Source organism: Pseudophryne corroboree, chromosome 4, assembly GCF_028390025.1.
Source record: "Pseudophryne corroboree isolate aPseCor3 chromosome 4, aPseCor3.hap2, whole genome shotgun sequence".
In the NCBI taxonomy this organism is placed as follows: Eukaryota; Metazoa; Chordata; class Amphibia; order Anura; family Myobatrachidae; genus Pseudophryne; species Pseudophryne corroboree.
Window position 1 is genome coordinate 307654170 of NC_086447.1, and position 24448 is coordinate 307678617.

Consider the following 24448-nt stretch of genomic DNA (forward strand, 5'->3'; position numbering starts at 1 on the left):
TTAAACAGGTTTTTACAGAAAGATACTGTGTTGTGTTAAGTAAACGATTATAGGTAATATCGCTAACATTTATAGAAGTGTGGGATTTGTGCTACTGCGGACGTACGGTCTTTGTACACGTGTCTCGGACAAAGTACGGGACTGCGTACGCAACGTAAAGACATACACACGGTCGCGTGTTTACACAACGTGCGTAAGGGTACGGCCGCTAAGTACAAATTACACAATAGCATTGTTTAGTTTAGGAGCGGGACGGTAGCCACGCGACAATAGCACAAATTGCTCAGTTTCCAAGATTTAGTTTAAATAAAACCTTTTTCTACTGTATTACCTCTGGTACTAAGGCTGTTTATCTGAATGAAAGTTAATTTTCTGTACAGAAAAGCCAAAGTGTATTTGAGTGAACGAACGTGAGTGTGCAAACATAATAAAGGTTTTGTGGACCCAGTGAATTCGGGATCCCGTAGGAGACCACATCAGGTGAGTGGAGACTTGGTGGCGTGAGAATAGCTAGCTCACGTTAATATAAATTGAAGTACAAAGGAGCAAGGTAGCAGATACCGCAGGCCAGAAGGTCAGCGAAGGTTTAGAGTACCACAGACCAAAGGTCAGCGAGGTTTTTGTTTAGAGTACCGCAGCCCAGGGGGTTAGCGAAGATACCCATATAGGCTTTTGATTGATACGCTCCGGCTGAGGTTTCGCAGTTGAAAAATCTATTCCATTGGTCGTACGACGGATAAGTAACAGTTACCTATACGCTGTGCGATTGGACAGCGCGTTCGTGGGTGCAATATTTAGCGCAACGTGATACCCTTTTTACGAGCTTTGCGTAAAATCGCTGGATCATTAGCGCTGGATATAGCATACGCAAGCATGATTTGTGTATAATAAAGGTTAAGGGAGGTTTCGCTGGTCACTCAGGAAATCTCCAACAACCAATATTTACTGGAAAGGGTAAGTCACTCCCAGATACTTCCAGTAAATAGAGGTTACATAGGCGCCCTAGGTTGGGTACGTACCTTTGCTAACGACAGTGTTTGGTAGTATTGGCCAACGTGGGCGGTGAGTGGGTGAAAGCACTCGGTGAACTTTCACCGTTGCCTTATATTGAGTATTTTGGTTTTTTGTAGGATTAGCCGGGATGGCAATACCTGCAAAATATGGGAGCCAGTTGCTCAAGTAAGGGACGTTCAACAGGGTTCAGGTTGACATTCCGCGGCCCAGGGGGTCGGCGAGGTTCATTATGTGTGAGAAGCATGGACCACACGCAGAAATTTTGTGCAATGAATGGGAACGTATGACTGCGGAAGACAGGGAACCATTCCCTAAGGTAGGCAGTTTTGAACCAGAGGTATTGCATAATTTAAGGGTTAGGATATGTCTGATAAAATGCCGAAAGCAAAGGGTCAGACACACAAACTGTTTAAATTTATGGCAGCAAGAGGGCGATATGCAGAGGGAACTAGCTCACGCAGCAGGTTCCAAACCTAGCAGGAAAATGATGGCAACTGCACCACCACCACCGTAGTATTTTGTAGGGGAGAAAGTGGCTACAGACAATGGCATACTGGTATCTGATAAGAGTATAGTTGATAAATGTACTAATGCTAACCCGTGCAAGTTGTATCCCATTTTAAACTTTCCTCAGGACTGCGAGCAAGAAGATGAGCCCAGCACAATATCGACACTCTCTCTAGCAGCACCCATACAGAACACTCAGGTGGGCATGGCCCAACCAGTAAGATCAGTTGTAAGGCCCCCTAGCGGAGGGATAAGTGAGGTCGTGTCCACAGGTAAGTACGGTACCATACATTATGCAGAGACAATAGCACCTCAGATTGTGGAGTCAACTCAGAATGATGTAATTGAATTAAATCCTGTCAGGGTGATCGCAGTCCCCAATGGGAAGACTGACGCTCAGGCAGTCACTCCCATCAGAAACATTGCTATGCATTGTCCTTGGTCCCGGACAGAATTGAGGACAATTATGTCTGAATTTCCCGATCCCAGAAAGGATCTAGTCGCATGCCAGAGGTTTATTAAAGAATTAGGTAATGCCACTGAACCCACAAACAAAGATTGGCGAACAGTGCTACGGGTATGTTTACCCTCCAATATTGACCCCGTGAAATTAATTACTGATTGTAAATTAGATGCAGAAGTACCTCTCACTGATGAGTACACTCAGGAGAACGTACGACAGATCAATCTGCAATTAGGAGTATATTTCCCTATTGTTGTCAAATGGAATAAAATATTTTCCATAAGACAAAAAGAAGGTGAAACGGCATCTGAATATTTCCATCGAGCACTGCAGGAAATGGCTAGATACACTGGGGTCGAGGACATTAAGGAAAATGTACATCACAGGGAGGTAGCGGTGTCAGTATTAATGGATGGGTTAAAAGAGACACTGAGAACAAGGGTACAAACCTCTCTACCTAACTGGAGAGGTATCTCGGTGGCTGCATTAAGAGAGTCCGCTATCGAGCTTGATCGGAACATCATTAAGCATAGGGAGGCACAGGGGGATAAGCTGATGACAGTAAGTATAAATGCCCTTACAACAAAGCCGCATCAGGCAAAACCCCAGACCCCTGATGGTAAGTTACGTGTAGTGGTATGCTATAACTGTAAGAAGGAAGGACATTATGCACGGAATTGTAGGTATAAGGACACACATAAGGCATACCGACCCCCTAGACCAGGATATGAACATTATGATACATGTAATTGGGATCAGGGATCACATAGGAAAAATTATGAGCCACACGCAGGGGAAACAAGGAGGTATCCACCAAGGAGGGACTGGCAGGCCTCCAAAAATTCTCAGTTACCCCCCTCACATATTGTAGCTGCCAGCGTGCTGTGGGAGGGTCACAATATACAATAGGGGTTAGGCCACACCTGTAGTCTGCAGCCAGTAAAGTTGATTGCTAGCCTTGGTAGTGAACCCGAGGTCACAGTTGATGTAGCTGGTAGATCATTACCTTTTCTTGTAGATACAGGGGCGGCCAGGTCAGTGTTAAATTCGACGGTAGTTATGAAAACCACGGGTAAAACTATTTCAGCAATGGGAGTAACAGGAATTGTGCAACACTACCCTTTAAATAGACCAGCGGATATTATGATAGGGCCTTTGCAGACCAAGCATTCCTTTTTGCTGGCTGCATCGGCTCCGACTAATCTACTTGGGAGAGATTTATTGTGTAAAATGGGGTGTGTCATATATTGTACTCCTGAGGGTGTCTTCTTGGATATACCCGAGAGTCACGTTCAGGAAGTGCAGGATATGTTAGACACCCCACAAAGGTTAATGTCACAATCTGCTGTTATAGACAAGTGTCCATCCAAGATAGAGGCAATGATCTCCCAGATACCGGAATCCCTCTGGACCAAAGATGGACAAGACACTGGATTGATGGTGAATGTAGCTCCTGTAGTAGTGCAAGTAAAAGATGATAGGATAGCTCCAAAAATCCCTCAGTATCCTCTGAAACCAGAGGTGGAATTAGGAGTGTACCCAGTCATAGAGCGCTTGCTACAACAGGGCATCCTAGTTAGGACATCCAGCAATGCCAATAGTCCCATCTTCCCTGTGAAAAAGAGTGGGGGGAGGGGTTACAGACTAGTGCAGGATCTAAGGGGGATAAACAAGATAGTTGAGAACCAATTCCCCGTAGTGCCAAATCCAGCTGTCATCCTCATGCAAATTCCCCCTACTGCAAAAATTTTCACTGTCATTGACCTCTGTTCTGCTTTCTTTTCTGTCCCTCTGCACCCTGACAGCCAATACCTGTTTGCATTTACATACAGGAGAGTACAGTATACCTGGACTCGCCTATCCCAAGGTTTCATTGACAGCCCAAGTATTTTCTCCCAGGCTTTGCATGACTGTTTACAATCATTTCAACCTGAGAGCGGATCAGTATTAATACAGTATGTATATGACTTACTGCTGTGTTTTGATTCACTCGAATCGCCCTTGAAAGACACAAAACAACTTCTGTTTCACCTTTCTAATACGGGACACAAGGTTTCAAAGGATAAGTTGCAGTTCTGCCAGACCAAGGTAAAATATTTGGGACATTGCTTGACACAAGGACTTAGACACCTCACCGCTGATAGAATACAGGCGATTCGCGACATGACTCTGCCACAAACCCAGCAACAGATCCGCACTTTTCTTGGAATGTGTGGGTACTGCCGAAACTGGATCCCAGGGTTCTCCATACTGGCTTTACCTTTGCAAGAAATGGTCTCCTCGAACAAACCAGATCGATCTCTCACACAGATGAGTCCGAACTGGCATTTGAGAGACTCAAACAGTGCCTATCACAGGCACCTGCACTAGGCATGCCAGATTATGGGAAACCCTTTGAATTGTACGGCATGGAAAGTGCTGGGTGTGCGGCAGGTGTCCTAACCCAGAGACATGGTGATGCCAGCAGGCCGGTAGCTTACTACAGTGCACAGTTGGACACGTAGCGCGGTCTCTCCCTACATGCTTGCGAAGTGTTGCAGTGATAGCCTTGCTAGTGAGTAAAAGCAAAGACGTAGTGTTAGGACACAACCTGACCATCCATACACCTCATGCAGTGTCAGCCTTACTGAACTCTGCCTAAACCAGACATGTCTCATCTGCACGGTTTACTAGGTGGGAATTAGCACTAATGGCCCCTGTAAAAATCACCATAAAGAGATGCAGCGCACTAAATCCTGCAACTTATCTGCCAGGTGTGCCTGGACAGGCACAAAGGGTGGAGGATGAGAATGATGGTGAAGGAGGATTTAGTACAGACACTGACACACATGATTGTATGGAATATCTGAACCAGACTTTCACTGCAAGACCCGACATTAGTGACAACCCACTGGAAGGCGTAGATTTTACTTTTTACACTGACGGTAGTTGCCACAGACAGACGGGCTCGGGAGACCTGTGTACTGGATACGCAGTCGTAGATGACAGAGGTATCATAGAAGCTGAGCCCCTGGGCCCACCACACTCAGCACAAGTTGCTGAGCTGGTCGCCTTAACCAGAGCGTGTGAATTGGCCAAGGGTAAGTCAGCCAATATATATACAGATTCTAGGTATGCCTTTGGGGTAGTGCATGATTTCGGGGCCCTATGGCGCCTCAGAAATTTCATGACGGCAGCTGGCACACCTGTAGCGCATGCATCCCACATAAAAAGGCTTCTAACAGTGATACAAGAACCAGACAGAGTGGCTCTTATCAAGTGCAAAGCCCACACTTACAGTCAAGACCCAGTGTCACTTGGTAACAGCCGGGCAGACGAAGCTGCTAAATCAGCAGCCAGCACCCCCATACAAACAGATATCACATCACTGATGATATTCAACACCGTCAACACACAAAAATTAAGTGAAATGCAAAATTTGTGTTCCCCACAGGAAAAGGCAGTCTGGAGGTCAATGGGGTATGGCCAGGAGTCCTCAGGACTCTGGACAGATGGACAGGGTAAGCCAGTGGCCCCCAGAGCATATCTTCCAAGCTTAGCTGAGGCGGCACACTGTCTGACTCATCTGGGTAAAGAGGGTATGTGTAAGCTGGTGAGAGCCTACTGGTGTGCGCCAGGATTCTCTTCTCATGCGGGTAAGAGAGCAATGACATGTCTTATTTGCTTGAGGAAGAATATTGGAAAGTCAATACCAACAGAACCATCCCTTATCCAGCTGACAGACGGCCCTTTTCAGGTAATACAGATTTATTTCATACAGTTACCACCCTGCAGAAATTTAAAATATGTGTTAGTCTGTATTGATGTGTTCTCCAATTGGGTAGAAGTGTTCCCTGCTGCCACAAATACTGCTACGTTCATTGCAAAGAAAATTGTGCAGGAATTTGTGTGCAGATATGGTATCCCTAGAATAATTGAAAGTGATAGGGGTACCCATTTTACAGGTGAAGTCTTTCAGGTTATGTGCAAACTGATGGGAATTAATAGCAAACTGCATAGTCCGTACTGCCCACAGGCGAGTGCGAAGGTGGAGAGAGTAAACAGCACTATTAAGAACAAGTTGAGCAAAGTGATGGCTTAAACTGGATTGTTGTGGCCAGAAGCTTTGCCACTAGTATTGTACAGCATCAGAACCACTCCCAGGTCCCCACTTTACCTATCACCCTTTGAGATTCTTTTTGGTCGACAACCCCATGTAATGATAGACCCCCAGGATGATTTGAAATGCAATAACGAAGTGACTGTAAAATATTTGGTTAAGATGAGCCAGCAGCTGAGGAATCAAAACAGAAATCTAAAGCTGCTGATTCCTGACCTACCAAACAGTAATTGTCATGACATTGAACCTGGGGATTATGTAATGATTCAAAATTTTCTATGCTCAGGTGGCCTTATTGACAGGTGGGAAGGACCATACCAAGTCTTACTAACCAGTACGACAGCATTAAAGGTTGCCGAAAGAGAGACTTGGGTCCACTCTTCCCACTGTAAGAAGGTCGCTGACCCAGAGAGAACCCGTGACAAAGAGCAGAGTGTAGAGAACATCGTATCACTGGAGTGTCTGTTCCGGGAAGGTTGAGAGGCAGGACTGTTGTCACGGCACCTGAGCACGGAGAACAACAAGACCAAGAGGCGGTTGTCGCACCAGTTTTTATTTTTTATTATTTTCTCCATCTCCCACTACCCTCCTTTTCTCCTTCCCTTTTCCTCCCCCGTCTTGTTTCCTTTCTCTTCCCTTAACAAGATGGACTTACCCCAAAAGACTGCGTTCCGGGTTTTCCTGTTAACCCTGTTGTTGACCAGAACAGTCTGTTTCGTTGAGAGTACCAGAGAGGTCGAGAAAGGATCTGGAATGGGTTCTGATGGCGAGGATAGATTTGTAGAATTCCAAGAGCAACACATCAATCGAGCAAAGGCGAGTATCAGAAAACGATCTGGTAGGTAGTCAGGGAACTAGGAGGCACTGTGAAGGGTTATTGGCTGAGGAAAATTGCATTTGTAAAAATTGTGAGAACATAGTTGAGGATGGGTGCATCCAGAGATGTCAGTCCAGCCTTAATATCAACATGGACCGTCATCCATTGAGTGATTACCACTCACTAGTGGGTAAGGTCTTAAACCAGACAGAATGCTGGGTGTGTTCACATGTACCTCAAGGTCAGAGCAAGTCAGGATTAGTACCGTACCCTTTAGCAATAGATGAGGTACTCGGATTACGGGGTGGGAGACCGGTGGACAAGAAATTTTATATTTCTAGGCCCCCTAGTCTGAAGCTCCACCAGTATCATGTGGATAGATCCTTATTATGTTTCAATATTTCCAATTACCGAAAGCCGGGAAATTGGGAGGTGACATGGAATAACCAGACCATGGCCTTTTTGCACAGAGCTAATAAGATACCCATAGACTCTGAACTTGTACGCCAGATAGCCAACAGTGGAAGTTGTTTCCGGTATAGGTATACTCGAGGAAGCAAGACCATGTGGGTTGGAGAAGTATCACCAGGGTACTGTGCTCATATCATCCAGCCTGATACTTGTACTGAACAGATGAGAGAACTAGGGATGGGGTTTTTCACTTGGAAAATTTGTAATATGGTAATGTCATATTCTGTCCCATATGTTCTCCCCGATGATGCCTATTTCATATGTCGGAGGAAGGTGTATAAGTGGCTTGCCCCAAACTCAGAGGGATTGTGTTACATTGGAAGAGTGTTGCCAGAGGTCATGACCATAACCCATGATAAGATGAAAGACGTTCACCGCAGTGCTCAGGCTCCTTATACTCATACTCACTATGAACACATCGTTAAGAGACACCTCATAGATAGGACAGAGCACGTAGCCTCTGATTTGATCCACGAATCCACCGGGATTCAATTCCTTCTCGCATTAGACATCACCCGTACTGCCAGAGGAATTATAAATTATAGGTACATCCATGCGCTAGCGAACCTGATAGATAATATCACTGAGATGTATGACGACACCTTCAGGTATACGGGTAGGGAGTTGCAAGCTTACAAAACGGAACTGATCCAGCACATGATGGTCCTTAATTATATCACAGCCGTGACGGGTGGGTACTGTGTCACTTTGGCAACTCAATATGGTGTGAAGTGCTGCACATATATTACAAACAGCACTGACGACCCCACAGAGATTATCGATCAAAAGATGGATGATATATTGCAGTTGAAGTGGGAGTTCCGAAGGAGACACAACCTTACCCTGACTGCTGTGAGTAATGAACTGACCGGCTGGGTCTCATGGTTGAACCCACACAATTGGTTCTCAGGTTTAGGAGAATGGGCTCAAAATGTTATTATGAGTGTAGGAAAGTTTCTCCTTTGTATCCTGGGAGTCGTCATAATTATTGGCTTGATATTTAGGTGTGTTCGAATTTTAACGCGGCGCAAGCACGGCACAAATTTGATGAGTTTAAGGAGCGGGGGCATTGTTACAGCAGCAGATTTAATTTATGACCCATCCATAGAGACAATGTTATGATAGGGATTGCAAATTAATTCCATGGCCCGTTTCTTTCACCCGTTTTTCCTTTGTCTCCCCCTTTGCCCAGATACATCGATCCAGAAAATACATCAACTACACCCAAGAATGATTACGAAAATGTTATGTGAATGTATTTTAGATATGTGTCTTATCTTCATCTCTACAACCTTCAGTTAGTGACACACATAGTCGACAGGTGATATCCACATATATTAGCACTCACATATGTTCCCCCTCCATGTATCATCAACTAAATGTGCACCCCATTTGTTGGAACAAGAAGCCGAAAAGAGCTCGGTAGTGTTTGTTGGCCCACTTACAGACCCTTAATACGGGATGAGAAGGATTTAATGTATACTTCGCAATACCTCGAAGCTTATCTAGAACATATACGGCATGATGATACATGCCCCTCAGACATGGATTCATACAAACATGCTTTTACTATCCCACTAGGTCATACATTTCCCGCCTACACATCTCCTCATACCATCCAATCATCTGTAGATATTGCATTGTATATTTTTCTGTTTAATGTTAAGATAGTGGCAGTTATTGTTGACTGCCAAAGGGTGGACTGTCAAAGTCGAAAAATATTCCAGTACATACACCACGTACTAACCACACACACGTGCACTTGTTCCGCCATGCGTGCACATATCCACAATTTGCGTATGATAGCTCTCGCGGTCCTGCGCGTGGTATGGGTATTTACGGCGGAGTTTGTGAGCGCATAGAGGGTTATCAAAACATTACATATTTAACCCAAATAGTGCACATTGTACACATAGCCACCCTGCACCACATCATCAAGTATTGACAGTTTAAATGATTCCAGGACTAAGGGATTCGCCTTTGCATGATAGGAAGGGCCAGACTAAGGTTATAAGGTGATGTCTAGTATCCAGCTGTAGGGTATTTTAAGGGTAACATTCCGGTGTTGGTTAGAGGAAGATCGCATGTTCCTGCGTATAGTTATGTGCAGAAGTAGAATATAGATATAAACTGTATTTACTGTATATTATGTATGCAGCGGGAATACAGAGGAGACCACCCACAAGAGCAGTTGAGAAAGACATCGCCCACCTTTTCAAATCAACCTATGACCTCTCCTGTAATGTAAAGATGCATCTCTGTGTCCAATGGACAAAGGGATTACAGTATCCATTGTATTGCTTTTGTAAGTAGTGTATAAAAAGCCTGTTGCTGCCTGGCCAGTCAGAAGACTTTGAACGCTATCTACCTGATTAGCAGAGGACTGTACCAGGTTGCGCAAGCGAAAATTCTCACGTATGTACAATTGACTGTAGCCATTTTACTCTGTTGTATTTTGTAGTGTATAAATTGTATTGTTATCCCCTTCCAGATATATACGCTGAGGTTTCGGAGCCCAGTGTTTAACTACAAAGTGGTGTTGTGTCCTCTTTTCCCTGCTAGGGTTTAAAGCGTATTTCATTACCTAACTGTATAAGGTTTAAGATTATATTGATAAGTTGTGTACGCACTGCGGGTACTTTATACCGTCAGCGCTGCATAAGGTTTGAGGTGTAACATCATTGCATTTCATTACTAATAAGGTTTAAAGTTTATCAAGAGTGTGTGCGCGCGCTGTGTGTACTTTGTACCCCCAGCGCGGCGTTTGTACGCTAAGTTCGTACAAGGTACGGGACTCTGTACGCAAATAGCGTACAAAGTGCGTAGCGTGAGTATTAAGTCTAGCAGCCGCAGCGGCTCCAAGGTAAAAGTGTATTTAGAGGTATAACTGTATGGTTTAAGATAATATCGACATTATCAGTATCCAAAGCCCATGAGAATCCGACAATGGGTTGATGACGTTTTGCCTCATTCTGTTTTCCGTACGCATTGCACAGGCGCATCGTACGGGTACAAAGAGGATTGATGCTGGGCGATGGATTTAGCGAAGATTCCATTCACACAGCCGAAAGCAAGGTGATTGACAGAAAGAGGGCGTTTATGGGTGTCAACTGACCATTTCTGGGAGTGTTTGGGAAAATGCAGGTGTGTCCAGGCATTTGCATGGTGGGTGTCTGACGTAAATTCCCGCACAAAAAATAAGAATTTACTTACCGATAATTCTATTTCTCGTAGTCCGTAGTGGATGCTGGGGACTCCGTCAGGACCATGGGGAATAGCGGGCTCCGCAGGAGACAGGGCACATCTAAAAAGCTTTTTAGGTCACATGGTGTGTACTGGCTCCTCCCCCTATGACCCTCCTCCAAGCCTCAGTTAGGTACTGTGCCCGGACGAGCGTACACAATAAGGAAGGATCTTGAATCCCGGGTAAGACTCATACCAGCCACACCAATCACACCGTACAACTTGTGATCTGAACCCAGTTAACAGTATGATAACAAAACGAAGTAGCCTCCGAAAAGATGGCTCACAACAATAGTAATAACCCGATTTTTGTAACAATAACTATGTACAAGCATTGCAGACAATCCGCACTTGGGATGGGCGCCCAGCATCCACTACGGACTACGAGAAATAGAATTATCGGTAAGTAAATTCTTATTTTCTCTAACGTCCTAGTGGATGCTGGGGACTCCGTCAGGACCATGGGGATTATACCAAAGCTCCCAAACGGGCGGGAGAGTGCGGATGACTCTGCAGCACCGAATGAGAGAACTCCAGGTCCTCCTTAGCCAGAGTATCAAAATTTGTAAAATTTTACAAACGTGTTCTCCCCTGACCACGTAGCTGCTCGGCAAAGTTGTAATGCCGAGACTCCTCGGGCAGCCGCCCAGGATGAGCCCACCTTCCTTGTGGAATGGGCATCTACATATTTCGTCTGTGGCAGGCCTGCCACAGAATGTGCAAGCTGAATTGTACTACAAATCCAGCGTGCAATAGACTGCTTAGAAGCATGAGCACCCAGCTTGTTGGGTGTATACAGTATAAACAGCAAGTCAGACTTTCTGACTCCAGCCGTCCTAACTATATATATATATATATATATATTTTTAGGGCCCTGACCACGTCTAGTAACTTGGAGTCCTCCAAGTCCCTAGTAGCCGCAGGCACCACAAGAGGTTGTTTCAGGTGAAAACGCTGACACCCCTTCATGAAGAAACTGGAGACGAGTCCCAGTTCTGTCCTGTTCAAATGGAAAATTTTAATATGGGCTTTTGTAAGACAAAGCCGCCCATTCTGACAATCGCCTGGCCGAGGCCAGGGCTAACAACATGGTCACTTCCCATGTGAGATATTTGTCAACAGCATGGTCACTTTCCATGTGAGATATTTCAAATCCACAGATTTGAGCGGTTCAAACCAATATGATTTTAAGAAATCCCAACACTATGTTGAGATCTCACGGTGCCCCTAGGGGCACAAAAAAGGTGTATATGCAATACATCCTTTACAATCTGGACTTCAGGAACTGAAGTCAATTCTTTCTGGAAGAAAATCTACAGGGCCGAAATTTAAATGTTAATGAACCCCAATTTGAGGTCCAAAACACTCCTGTTTTCAGGAAGTGTAGAAATCGACCTAGTTGAATTTCCGTCGTGGAGCCTTCCTGGCCTCACCCACGCAACATATTTTCACCACATGTGGTGATGACGTTGTGCGGTCACCTCCTTCCTGGCTTTGACCAGGGTAGGTATGACCTCTTATGGAATGCCTTTTCCCCTCAGGATCCGGCATTCAACCGCCATGCCGTCAAACGCAGCCGCGGTAAGTCTTGGAATAGACATGGTACTTGCTGAATCAAGTCCCTTCTTAGCTCCCCAGGCCCTTAGTCCTCTGTGAGCATTTCTTGAAGTTCCGGGTACCAAGTCCCTCTTGGCCAATCCGGAGCCACTAGTATAGTTCATACTCCTCTATGTCTTATAATTCTCAATACCCTGGTTATGAGAAACAGAGGAGGGAACACATACACAGACTGGTACACCCACGGTGTTACCAGAACATCCGCAGCTATCGCCTGAAGGTCTCATGACCTGGCGGAATACCTGTCCCGTTTTTGTTCGGGCGGGACGCCATCATGTCCACCTTTGGTCTTTGCCAACGGTCCACAATCATGTTGAAAAACTTCCCTATGAAGTTTCCACTCTCCCGGGTGGAGGTCATGCCTGCTGAGGAAGTCTGCTTCCCAGTCGTCCACTCCCGGAAAGAACACTGCTGACAGTGCTATCACATGATTTTCCGCCTAGCGAAAAATCCTTGCAGTTTTCACTGCCCTCCTGCTTCTTGTGCCGCCCTTCTGTTTACGTGGGCGACTGCCGTGATGTTATCCCACTGGATCAATACCGGCTGACCTTGAAGCAGAGGTCTAGCTAAGTTTAGAGCATTATAAATTTGCTCTAAGCTTATTTATGCGGAGAGAATTCTCCAGACTTAATCACACTTCCCTGGAAATTTTTTCCCTGTGTGACTGTTCCCCAGCCTCTCAGGCTGGCCTCCGTGGTCACCGGCATCCAATCCTGAATGCCGAATCTGCGGCCCTCTAGAAGATGAGCACTCTGTAATCACCACAGGAGAGACACCCTTTTCCTTGGATATAGGGTTATCCGCTGATGCATCTGAGGATGCGATCCGGACCATTTGTCCAGCAGATCCCACTGAAGAGTTCTTGCGGGAAATCTGCCGAATGGAATTGCTTCGTAATAAGCCACCATTTTTACCAGGACTCTTGTGCAATGATGCACTGACACTTTTCCTGGTTTTAGGAGGATCCCGATTAGCTCGGATAACTCCCTGGTTTTCTCCACTGGGAGAAACACGTTTTTCTGGACTGTGTCCAGAATCTTCCCTAGGAACAGTAGACGTGTCGTCGGAAAAAGCTGCGATTTTGGAATATTTAGAATCCACTCGTGCTGTCGTAGAACTACTTAAGATAGTGCTACTCCGACCTCCAACTGTTCTCTGGACCTTGCCCTTATCAGGAAAGCGTCCATGTTTCTTTTAAGAAAAATCATCATTCCGGCCATTACCTTGGTAAAGACCCGGGGCGCCGTGGACCATCCAAACGGCAGCGTCTGAACTGATAGTGACAGTTCTGTACCAGGAACCTGAAGTACCCTTGGTGAGAAGGGCAAATTTGGACCTGTAGGTAAACGTCCCTGATATCCAGTGACATCATATCGTCCCCTTCTTCTTGGTTCGCTATCACTGCTCCGAGTGACTCCATCTTGATTTGAACGCTTGTATGTAAGTGTTCAAATATTTCAGATCTCACCGAGCCGGTTGGCTTCAGTACCACAATATAGTGTGGAATACTACCCCCTTCCTTGTTGTAAGAAGGGTACTTTGATTATCACCTGCTGGGAATACAGCCTGTGAATTGTGTGAGGGGGAGACGTCTCGAATTTCCAATGTACACCTGGGATATTACATGTAGGATCCCGGAGTTCCCTTGCGAGTGTTGCTGAAACTCTTGAGATGACCCCCTACCGCACCTGAGTCCGCTTGTACGGCCCCAGCGTTATGCTGCGGACTTGGCAGAAGCCGTGAGGAGCTTCTGTTCCTGGGAATGAGCTGCTTGCTGCAGTCTTCTTCCCTTTCCTCTCCCCCTGGGCAGATATGACTGGCCTTCGCCCGCCTGCCCGTATGGGGACGAAAGGACTGAGACTGAAAAGACTGTGTCCTTTTCTGCCAATATGTGACTCGGGGTAACAAAAGGTGGATTTTTCAGCTGTTGCCATGGCCACCAGGTCCAATGGACCGCCCCTTTATATGGCAATACTTCCATATGCCGTCTGGAATCTGCCTCACCTGACCACTGTCGTGTCTTCGTCTGGCAGATATGTACATCACATTTACTCTTTGATGCCAGAATGCAAATATGCCTCTGCGCATCACACATATATAGAAATGCATCCCTAAAATGCTCTATAGACAATAAAATCCTGTCCCTGTCAAGGGTATCAAAATTTTCAGTCAGGAAATACGACCAAGCCCCCTCAGCGCTGCACATCCAGGCTGAGGCGATTGCTGGTCGTAGTATAACACCAGTATGTGTGTATATACTGTTATGATATTTTTCAGCTTCCTATCAGCTGGCTCCTTGAGGGCGGCCGTATCTGGAAACGGTAACGCCATGTTTTTTATATGCGTGTGAGCGCCTTGTCCACCCTAAGGTGTGTTTTCCAACTCGCCCTTACTACTGGCGGGAAAAAGGGTATACCGCCCATAACTTTCTGTCGGAGGAACCCCACGTATCATCACACACTTCATTTAATTTATCTGATTCAGGCAAAACTACAAGTAGTTTATTCCCACCCTACAAAATACCCTTATTTGTGGTACTTGTGGTATCAGAAATACGTAACACCTCCTTCATTGCCCTTAACATGTAACTTGTGGCCCTAAAGGAAAAATACGTTTGTTTCTTCACCGTCGACACTGGGGTCAGTGTCCGTGTCAGTGTCTGTCGCCCGACTGAGGTAAATGGGCGTTTTTACAAGCCCCTGACGGTGTCTGAGACGCCTGGACCGATACTAATTTGTCCGCCGGCTGTCTCATGTCGTCAACCGGCTTGCAGCGTGTTGACATTATCACGTAATTCCATAAGTAAGCCATCCATTCTGGTGTCGACTCCCTAGAGAGTGACATCACCATTACAGGCAATTTTCTCCGTCTCCTCACCAACATTTTCCTCATACATGTCGACACACACGTACCGACCTACAGCACACACATACAGGGAATGCTCTGATAGAGGACAGGACCCACTAGCCCTTTGGGGAGACAGAGGGAGAGTTTGCCAGTACACACCAAAAGCGCCATAATGTATATAACAACCCTAGAAGGTGTTGTTTCTATATATGGGCTCTTAATATATAATTATATCGCCAATTTATGCCCCCCTTCTCTTTAACCCTGTTTCTGTAGTGCAGGGGAGAGTGGGAGCCTTCCTCACCAGCGGAGCTGGTCAGGAAAATGGCGCTGAGTGCTGAGGAGAATAAGCTCCGCCCCTTTCACGGCGGGCTTTTCTCCCGGTTATTAGGAAAACTGGCCTGGGTTAAATACATACATATAGCCTTAATGGCTATATGTGATGTATTTATTTGCCAAATAGGTATTTATATTGCTGCCCAGGGCGCCCCCAGCAGCGCCCTGCACCCTCCGTGACCGTGTCAGTGAGCCGTGTAGCAACAATGGCGCACAGCTGCAGTGCTGTGCGCTACCTCTCTGAAGACTGTGAAGTCTTCTGCCGCCTGTTTCCGGACCTCCGTTCCGCCGTCTTTCTTCAGCGTCTGTAAGGGGGATCGGCGGCGTGGCTCCGGGACGAACCCCAGGCTGACCTGTGTTCCGACTCCCTCTGGAGCTCAGTGTCCAGTAGCCTAAAACTTCAATCCTCCTGCACGCAGGTGAGTTGCAAGTCTCTCCCCTAAGTCCCTCGTTGCAGTGATCCTGTCGCCAGCAGGAATCACTGATTAGAAACCTAAAAAAAAACTTTACTAAACAGCTCCTTAAGAGAGCCATCCAGTTTGCACCCTTCTCGGACGGGCACAAAAACCTAACTGAGGCTTGGAGGAGGGTCATAGGGGGAGGAGCCAGTACACACCATGTGACCTAAAAAGCTTTTTAGATGTGCCCTGTCTCCTGCGGAGCCCGCTATTCCCCATGGTCCTGACGGAGTCCCCAGCATCCACTAGGACGTTAGAGAAAAGACTGAAGTGATCACAAGGGCTGAGTAAGTCCAGAACTACTCTGAAACTGCACAAAATGCAAAGCAAAAATACACTTCCCTGTGGGCGGCGAATATGCGTTTGCATGGCTGCTAAAAGTAGCTTGCGAGCGATCAACTCGGAATGACCCCCAATAGCTTACCCCAATTAGACTCTCCTGGGGATTTGTGATATCGGACAATGCCACCAATATTGTGCGTGCATTACATCTGGGCAAATTCCAGCACATCCCATGTTTTGCACATACAAATGATTTGGTGGTGCAGAATTTTTTTTTAAATGACAGGGTCATGCAGGAGATGCTGTCAGTGGCCTGAAAAAACTGCGGGCCACTTTCGACATTCAGCCACCGTATGTCAAAGACTGGAGCACCAGCAAACACTCCTGAACCTGACCTGCCATCAACTGAAGCAAGAGGTGGTAACCAGGTGGAATTCAACACTCTATATGCTTCAGAGGATGGAGGAGCAGCAAAAGGCCATTCAAGCCTATACATCCACCTATGATATAGGCAAGGAGGAGCAATGCACCTGACTCAAGCGCAGTGGAGAATGATTCCGTCTTGTGCAAAACCTCCAACCATTCGAACTTGCCACACATGAAGTCAGCTCAGACACTGGCAGCTTGAGTCAGGTCATTCCCCTCATCAGGCTTTTGCAGAAGCAGCTGGAGAAATTGAAGGAGGAGCTAAGATGGAGCAATTCTGCAAAGTATGTGGGACTTGTGGATGGAGCCCTTCATTCGCATTGCCAGGATTCAAGGGTGGTCAATCTGTTGAAATCAGAGCACTACATTTTGCCACCGTGCTCGATCCTAAGTTTAATGCCTACGTTGTATCTCTCTTTCCAGCAGATAGAAGTCTGCAGAGGTGCAAAGAACTGCTGGTGAGAAAATTGTCAACTCAAGCGGAACGTAACCCGTCAACTGCTCCTCCTTCATTTTCTCCCACAACCGGGGCTGTGAGGAAAAATATAAGATTTCCTAGCCCACCCACTGGCGGTGATGCAGGGCAGTCAGGAGCAAGGGCTGACATCTGGTCCAGACGAAGGATCTGCCAACAATTACTGACATGCAGGGCTGTTTCTAGCCAATTTGGCTCCCAGTGCAAGATTTAAAAATGCGCCCCCCCCCCCCATGACATAAAAAAATGTGCCCCACCCCCCACCTAGATTAAAAAAAAACTTGTGTGCGCACCCGACAAGGGGGCGTGGCCTCATCTAAATGGGTGTGGCCTCATTTAAATGGCCAAGGCCTCTTCTGAAAAGACTACCTCACAATCCAGTTTTTGACCCTGCTCCAAAAGATCACGACCACCGCAGGAAAAAAAAATTCTACCATATTAAGCCCCACACAGTAATGCCCCCTGCACCAAATTATGCCACACACCGCAATGCCCTTGATACATTAAATCCCCACACCACGGCAGGCAAGTCCCCATTTCACACATTACGGCAGGTGTCCCCATTTTACACATTGAGAGAGAGAGAGAAAGAGAGAGAGAATACTTACAGAGGCGATTACCGCTCTTTGGCCCGCCTCACCAGTCGCTCCTCGCGCCGGCCTTTCCCTCTTCCTAACTTGGATCCCCCTATGTACTCCGCTCGGGGGGGGATGATGGGGGGGGGGTTTCGCGGAGTGACAGGGTTGAGTCGTGACGTAACGACGCGACCGCGTCATTCCGTGAAACTCCGCCCCCCGAGCGGGTTACTCGGAGAGAAACAGGAGGGGGAAGCAGGGAGCCACAGTTAGTGCCACGGCGGGCGCCCAGTGCGGTTGCACTGCTCGCCTGCCCCAAGAAACGGCCCTGCTGACATGTCTACTGTCACTGCATATGATTCTGTCACAATTGAAAGAATGAAAGAATTGAATGAAAGAAAAGAATTGAAAGAATGAAAGAGTGACAGCATCCAAGTAGGCATGTCAGACAGTCCGTATGTATACTGGCAGGAAAAAGAGGCAATTTGGATGCCCTTGCACAAACTGGCTTTATTTTACCTAAGTTGACCCCCCTCCAGTGTGTACTCCGAAAGAGTGTTTAGTGCAGTCGGTAACCTTGTTAGCGATCGGCGTAGGAGGTAACTTTGCACAAAATGTGGAGAAGATGATGTTCATCAAAATGAATGATTGGTTCCTCCGGGAAGACCTTTACTAGCAATTGCCTCCAGAAAGTACACAGGGACCTGTGATGGTGGATTCCAGTGGGGATGTACTAATACAGGAGGATGTGTGAGGAGGAGGATGTACACACTGAAAGGGGTGAGGAATCGGAGGATGAGGTCGACATCTTGCCTCTGTAGAACCAGTTTGTGCAAGGAGAGATTGATTGCTTATTTTTTGGTGGGGGCCCAAACAAACCACTCATTTCAGCCACAGTCATGTGGCAGACCCTGTCCCTGAAATTATTGGTTTGTTAAAGTGTGCATGTCCTGTTTATACAACATATGGGTGGGTGGGAGGGCCCAAGGACAATTCCATTTTGCACCTCTTTTTCTTCTTTGCATCATGTGCTGTTTGGGGACTAGTTTTTTAAAGTGACATCCTGTCTGACACTGCCGTACAACTCCAGGGGTACTGCCATATAAGTCATGGGGTACTGCCGTATATATCCAGTCCAGTGGGGCTGTCTTGTGCTGCATCAGTCCAGTGGTGGTGTTTTGTGCTGCCATAAGTCCAGTGGTGGTATCCTGTGCTGTACATTATTTACTCCAAATAAAAGGGTTATATACAATACTTCAATTATTATCCAAATAATTTTTACAGGGTTTGCCCTGTGCGGTGTAGGGGTACGCTCGCCTGTGCTGCATATTATTATAATATCTACAAATAAAATGGTTATTATTAACCAAATTAATTTTACATGCTTTCCCGTGTGTGTGTGTGTGTGTGTGTGTGTGTGTGTGTGTGTGTGTGTGTGTGTGTGGTTTAGGGGTACGCTCTCCTGTGCCACCAATATCGTGCGTGTATTACATCTAGGCAAATTCCAGCGCGTCCCATGTTGTTTGTGCCGCACACTAGTGTTACTTAGCATAAACATACAGCTACCTCATTGCACCTCTTTTTCTTCTTTGCATCATGTGCTGTTTGGGGCCTAGTTTTTTTAAGTACCATCCTGTCTGTAACTGCGGTCCACTCCCAGATAGACCAGGTGTTTGTGCCGCACACTTGTGTCACTTAGCTTAGTCATACAGCTACCTCATTGCACCTCTTTATCTTCTTTGCATCATGTGCTGTTTGGGGCCTATTTTTTAAATCTGCCATCCTGTCTGCCACTGCAGTGCCACTCCTAGATGGGCCAGGTGTTTTTGCCGCACACTTATGTCATTAGCTTAGTCATACAGCCACCTCGGTGCAACCTTTTGGCCTAAAATCAATATTGTGGGGTGTGAGGTGTTCAGAGTAGACTGGAAATGAGTGGAAATGAATGTTATTGAGGGTACTAATACCGTAGGATCAAAATTACCCCCAAATTATGTGATTTTAGCTGTTTTTATGTTTTTTTCAAAAGTCATCCAGCTCCAAAACCAAAACCAAAACACGAAAGGGTGGTTTTGGCAAAACAAATCCAGATCCAAACCACGAGCATGGAACCAGAACCAAAACCAAAACACAAAACACGAAAAGTGCCTGCCGCACATCTCTAAAAAATATAGTTTGCAAATGTTTTAATTTGATTATTGCAAAAACTATTTTGGAGTAAAGATAAAGGGGATACTATACACTGAGTAAGATGACCAGTAAAATATATACCTTGAATCTCACAATCACACTATGGAATTTTTTTTTATTTGATTATAAAATAGTAAGAGAGGAAAAAAATGTTAAACACCAGGAACACAAAAGTTCTGCTTGCAGTTATTGTTTTGAAGAGCACTTGATGGGGGATACCACGGCACACAGTCGCTGACACGGGAAAACACACTATGCAAATTAAATTTTTTAATTTGAGTATAAAAGAAGACTGTTTTTGCTCTTTACACACCAGGAACAGAAAAGGTCTGCTTTCAGTAATTGTTTTGGGGTGTAGATGATGCACACAGACCAGCAATATATGCTGCAACTCTACACACACTTCTTGAAATATACAATATTTTTAAATTGAATTATAAAAAAAACCTGCAGGAAAACTTTTTTTTTTTATAACAGAAAAACACTCAAAATAGGTTTTCTTTCTTAGGCATAGTAGAGTACCATACCTTCCAACTTTCAGGAGGACGGAAGGGGATGGAAAAAGGGTGTGTGTCCTCAGTAAAGGGGTGTGGCTATTTAGTAATGCTGCAATCGTGAGCCACACCCCCATTTACCATTACTATGGGGCCATGGCCAGCGCTCTGTGAGTTGCTGGCATGCCCAGCTGTCCCTCTTGTCTCCATGAATAGCACACAGCGAGTGATAGGAACCTCCCAACTGCCCCCCCACCGTGGTACACTGCGGCCCGCGGGTGGGACAGTCCAAAAAAAAGGGATTGTCCCACCAAAATCGGGACAGTTGGGAGGTATGGAGTACTATTTTTTGCACAAAAAATCTTGAAATGAACTGCCCTCATTTATGAGAAGGGTGCGGGTGCAGTGCCTGCTGCCATGCAGGTGTAGTCTCACTGCTTACCTTGCACTTTCACCTTCACCCCGCACCTTCACCTTCACCCTGCACTTTCACCTTCAGGTCACAGAATCCATAACAGACCTGGAATCTACACTGGAACCTGGACATGGCGATCACCTTCCGGAAGCAGACGATGGATGAGCTGGGAAGGAAAGGAAATTGATGAAGGAGTATCAGCTCTTTTCCAAAGGAAAAGGGGATACTCCAGGGGTGGCAGCGACCTTCACCGGTTAGGTAAAAATCATCATCAGCTTAAAGCCTCATCCACCCAACTCCCACCTACGCAGCACTCATGCACTGGGATGTAGCTGGATCTTGCACGGCTCAGCAAGCTCCACTGAACCGGCACTCAGGGGACAGACGGACAAAGGGACAGACAGACACAGATGATGCTCACCATTGCCAATCTTGTACTCGGATCTTCTCCACTTACAGGTCCATGTAAGGAGGCAAAAAGAAACAACAGCTGTGCAGAGCCAAAAGCTAACCTACAGTAGTGTGTGTCCGCTACAATAGCTTCATTAACAGAGCCCTCAAACTAGCTCAGGTGTATGTGGTGCAACATAAACAATGCACAAACTGTAAACAAACTTTGCCCTGAATGGAAACAACAATTCAATAACACAGTACAGTACAAGAATATACAACGGTGCTGTCCCTTCAAATTCCTATCTGCTTACTGTTGTGACTACATGTGTGGAGCTGGACTGCTCCTCCATACAGGGGAAAATCCTACTTTAAATTACTGGGGAGTGAACGCCACACAACCTCCCTACTTCCCATACACTAATTTACCAGATACTCAGGCCCTGCGGGCCTGCCTACCTGTACACGATGGAGTGGCCTTGGCCGAGTGCCCATTACAACCCTTACTCAACTGCAGGGGCCCACAAACTATTTATACTGGGCCTAGTGCCCCTAACTGCACACTGGCCAGAGGCCTGACTTTATCCCATGGGTCTAGCGCCCACCTAACATGAGGCCAATTGGGTGACCTGGGCCTAATGCCCGGAGTCACTTTATATACCTAATGGGCCGTAATTGAACTAGGGCCTAATGCCCTCTAATACGGGCACAGGCCTAATGCCTGATTTTGGCCATGGGCCTAATGCCCGCCTACCTTGTGCCACAGGCCTATGGCCTGACTGCACACTCGGGCCTAATGCCCGATCCCTGGTGGCCTAGGGAGGAAAAATGTAGGTATTTACAAGGGCTTACCTCATGGTCGAGGAGGCTGCAGTGGGTAACTTCACAGCTCAATTTCTTCCCACCACTGCAGCGCTTCTCAGTCTTCATGCGCGCTCTTCTGCCACTGGCCCGTCCTGGCCAGCGGCGCCGGCTCTTCTGGTCTTCCTCCACTCGACGCTGGAAATCTTCTTCTTTCTTGATCCCGGTTTCTTCATGCCTCTTCCGTGGCCACCGGAGCTCTTCACGTGGTGTCTTCTTTCTTCTTGCTCCACCTGTCCTCTTCTGGCGCTCCCTGGCTGCATCTGTCGTCACCTGTGGGCAGGGCCTATGACGCGGCGAGCGCTGATTGACTCACCGTGGCTGCCCGTGATTAGACGGCACTCCGTGAGCCGTGATTGGCTCACATAGGGCGCCAGCCTTTGAATCCTGCTGACGGCACTTCTGATTGGCTGCATGACCGGCACCATACAACCAGTGCCGCTGCCTGCTGCTGTACCTGGACAGGCACTGTGGACAGACACACCACCCCAGCGCATCAACCGCCACTCCCTGCAGCACCAGCGCAGAAGTCAGACACCCTATCCCAGTGCTATCCTGCTGGGAACACAGCTCCACCTCTGCCCGTTGCATTGATGTGCCCTGTGATACAGGGCACATCTCTACACATACACAAGTAAAAAGCAAATACTGCAGAATGATTTTCTTGAGAGAAAAAAAATCAGGTTCACTTTAGCAAACAAAATAGTCTTAAGTTTGTTTGCAGCACCACACTACAGTAGCCTGTTTGTTTGCATTTGCAGTGTGTGAGTGTGCAGTGTGTGTGACAAACAAGCACACATACACTGGCAATAATGCCTGCAGTCACCCATCCCAGGCACCTACTCCAGTATCCAGCTATTGTACCTACTGTCACTGGGGTTTTTATACTGGGTTCAGTGTGTTTGGTGCACCCATTTATTGAATTCTTACCCCTCTGGAGTCCCGCGCCAATGGCAGAAGTGCTGTTGCACTTGCAATCACAGTGAAAATAGTACAGTGGCCATTTTCACAGCATTTTGCGCATGCACAGTAGAGAAATTGCAAGAAAATGTCCCCAGCATCATTTTTCCGGAGCACTGTGCATGTGCACTACAGTCTGAGCCCTATAGAGCTCAGACTGTACAGTGCTGCTGGCAGAGAGGATGGGGTCCAGACAGAGGAGGCTGCACATGGGCCTCCTCCTCTCTTAAAGCATCCCAGCCCTCTATACTATTACAATATAAAGCTCTAAGCCTAAACTAGTAACTAACTAATCCTAATGGAACCCTAATGTCACCTTGATGGTGTGTTGTTGTCATTTTTAATGGCTGTCTTTAAAACCACTGCTTCATCTCAAACCCACATCCTCTCCCTCTGCTCTCCTTTGGGAAATGGAGCCGGATCATGAAGAAGGGCCTTTTAATGTATATGCAATCCAAAACACACAAGATCCAATTAATTTTGCTTCATTCTGGGATCCGAGCTTGGAGAGAAAACCCAAGCCAGGACTAGGAAGCACTCAGATTCTGGTGTGTTCGGTTTTTGTAAAAGCCGAACTGCTCATATTATTGGCTATGCAAATAGTAAACCGCTGTGCCCTATGCGGCTGCAGTCAAAGTCGACTCTGGATGTCACTCAACACCCCAAGATACAGAGATAAACAAGGATTGAGTACTTCCTCAACCGCGCACAGCCTGTTGACCCAGGTGGGTGCCTTACACATACAGATGGAAGTCAATCCACTGGGAACACCAATAAATAGGAGGTTATCTTCCGGTTTCTCCCAAGCCGTCTCTGATGGGATTCCCTCTATGTTGGTCCAATGTCCCTCAAAAGAAAAAAAGATGGAAGAACAATATCGTATGATATCTTTCTGATCCAATGGTGTTCCAGTACAAGTCTCTGAGGTGTATGAATGTGTATGGTCGAAACGTGTTGGTGTGAGAGCTACCAGTTACCTGAGGACTCTCAAGGCCACTTTCTTTTGAGGTGAGATAATCTGGATCTGTCTCATCTCAATTATCGTGATTTACATCTCCTGGATTGTTGTCGAGGGTTAAGCCCAGTTATCACTTTTATTATGTGTTTGGATGTTTTTAAAGAATACATCTATTTTTAACCATACATCCACTCCTGATACATAATTTTTATTTAAACCGAGGTTGGGAGTATCAGCCATTTGGGATCCACAATTTAGGATTAAATTGAAAAGAAACCGCTACTGACACGTTTCCATTTGGAACACTGTAAGTGGGGTACTCTCGCCCTTTTTTGATGTCGTCCTTCTATTAGTGATTTATCGTATTATTGAAAGAATACTTAAAGATACCCATATGAGATTTATCAGTGCTTACGGACTGTAAGTACGGTACGCCAAATAAGGTTTCCTACTGCGATAAGATCTGCAGAACCGATTCCCTTGTGGTTTTATTTATATTGGGTTGTTTCTCTCCCCCGTTCTTCTTTTCTGGATACAACATTTCGAGAAA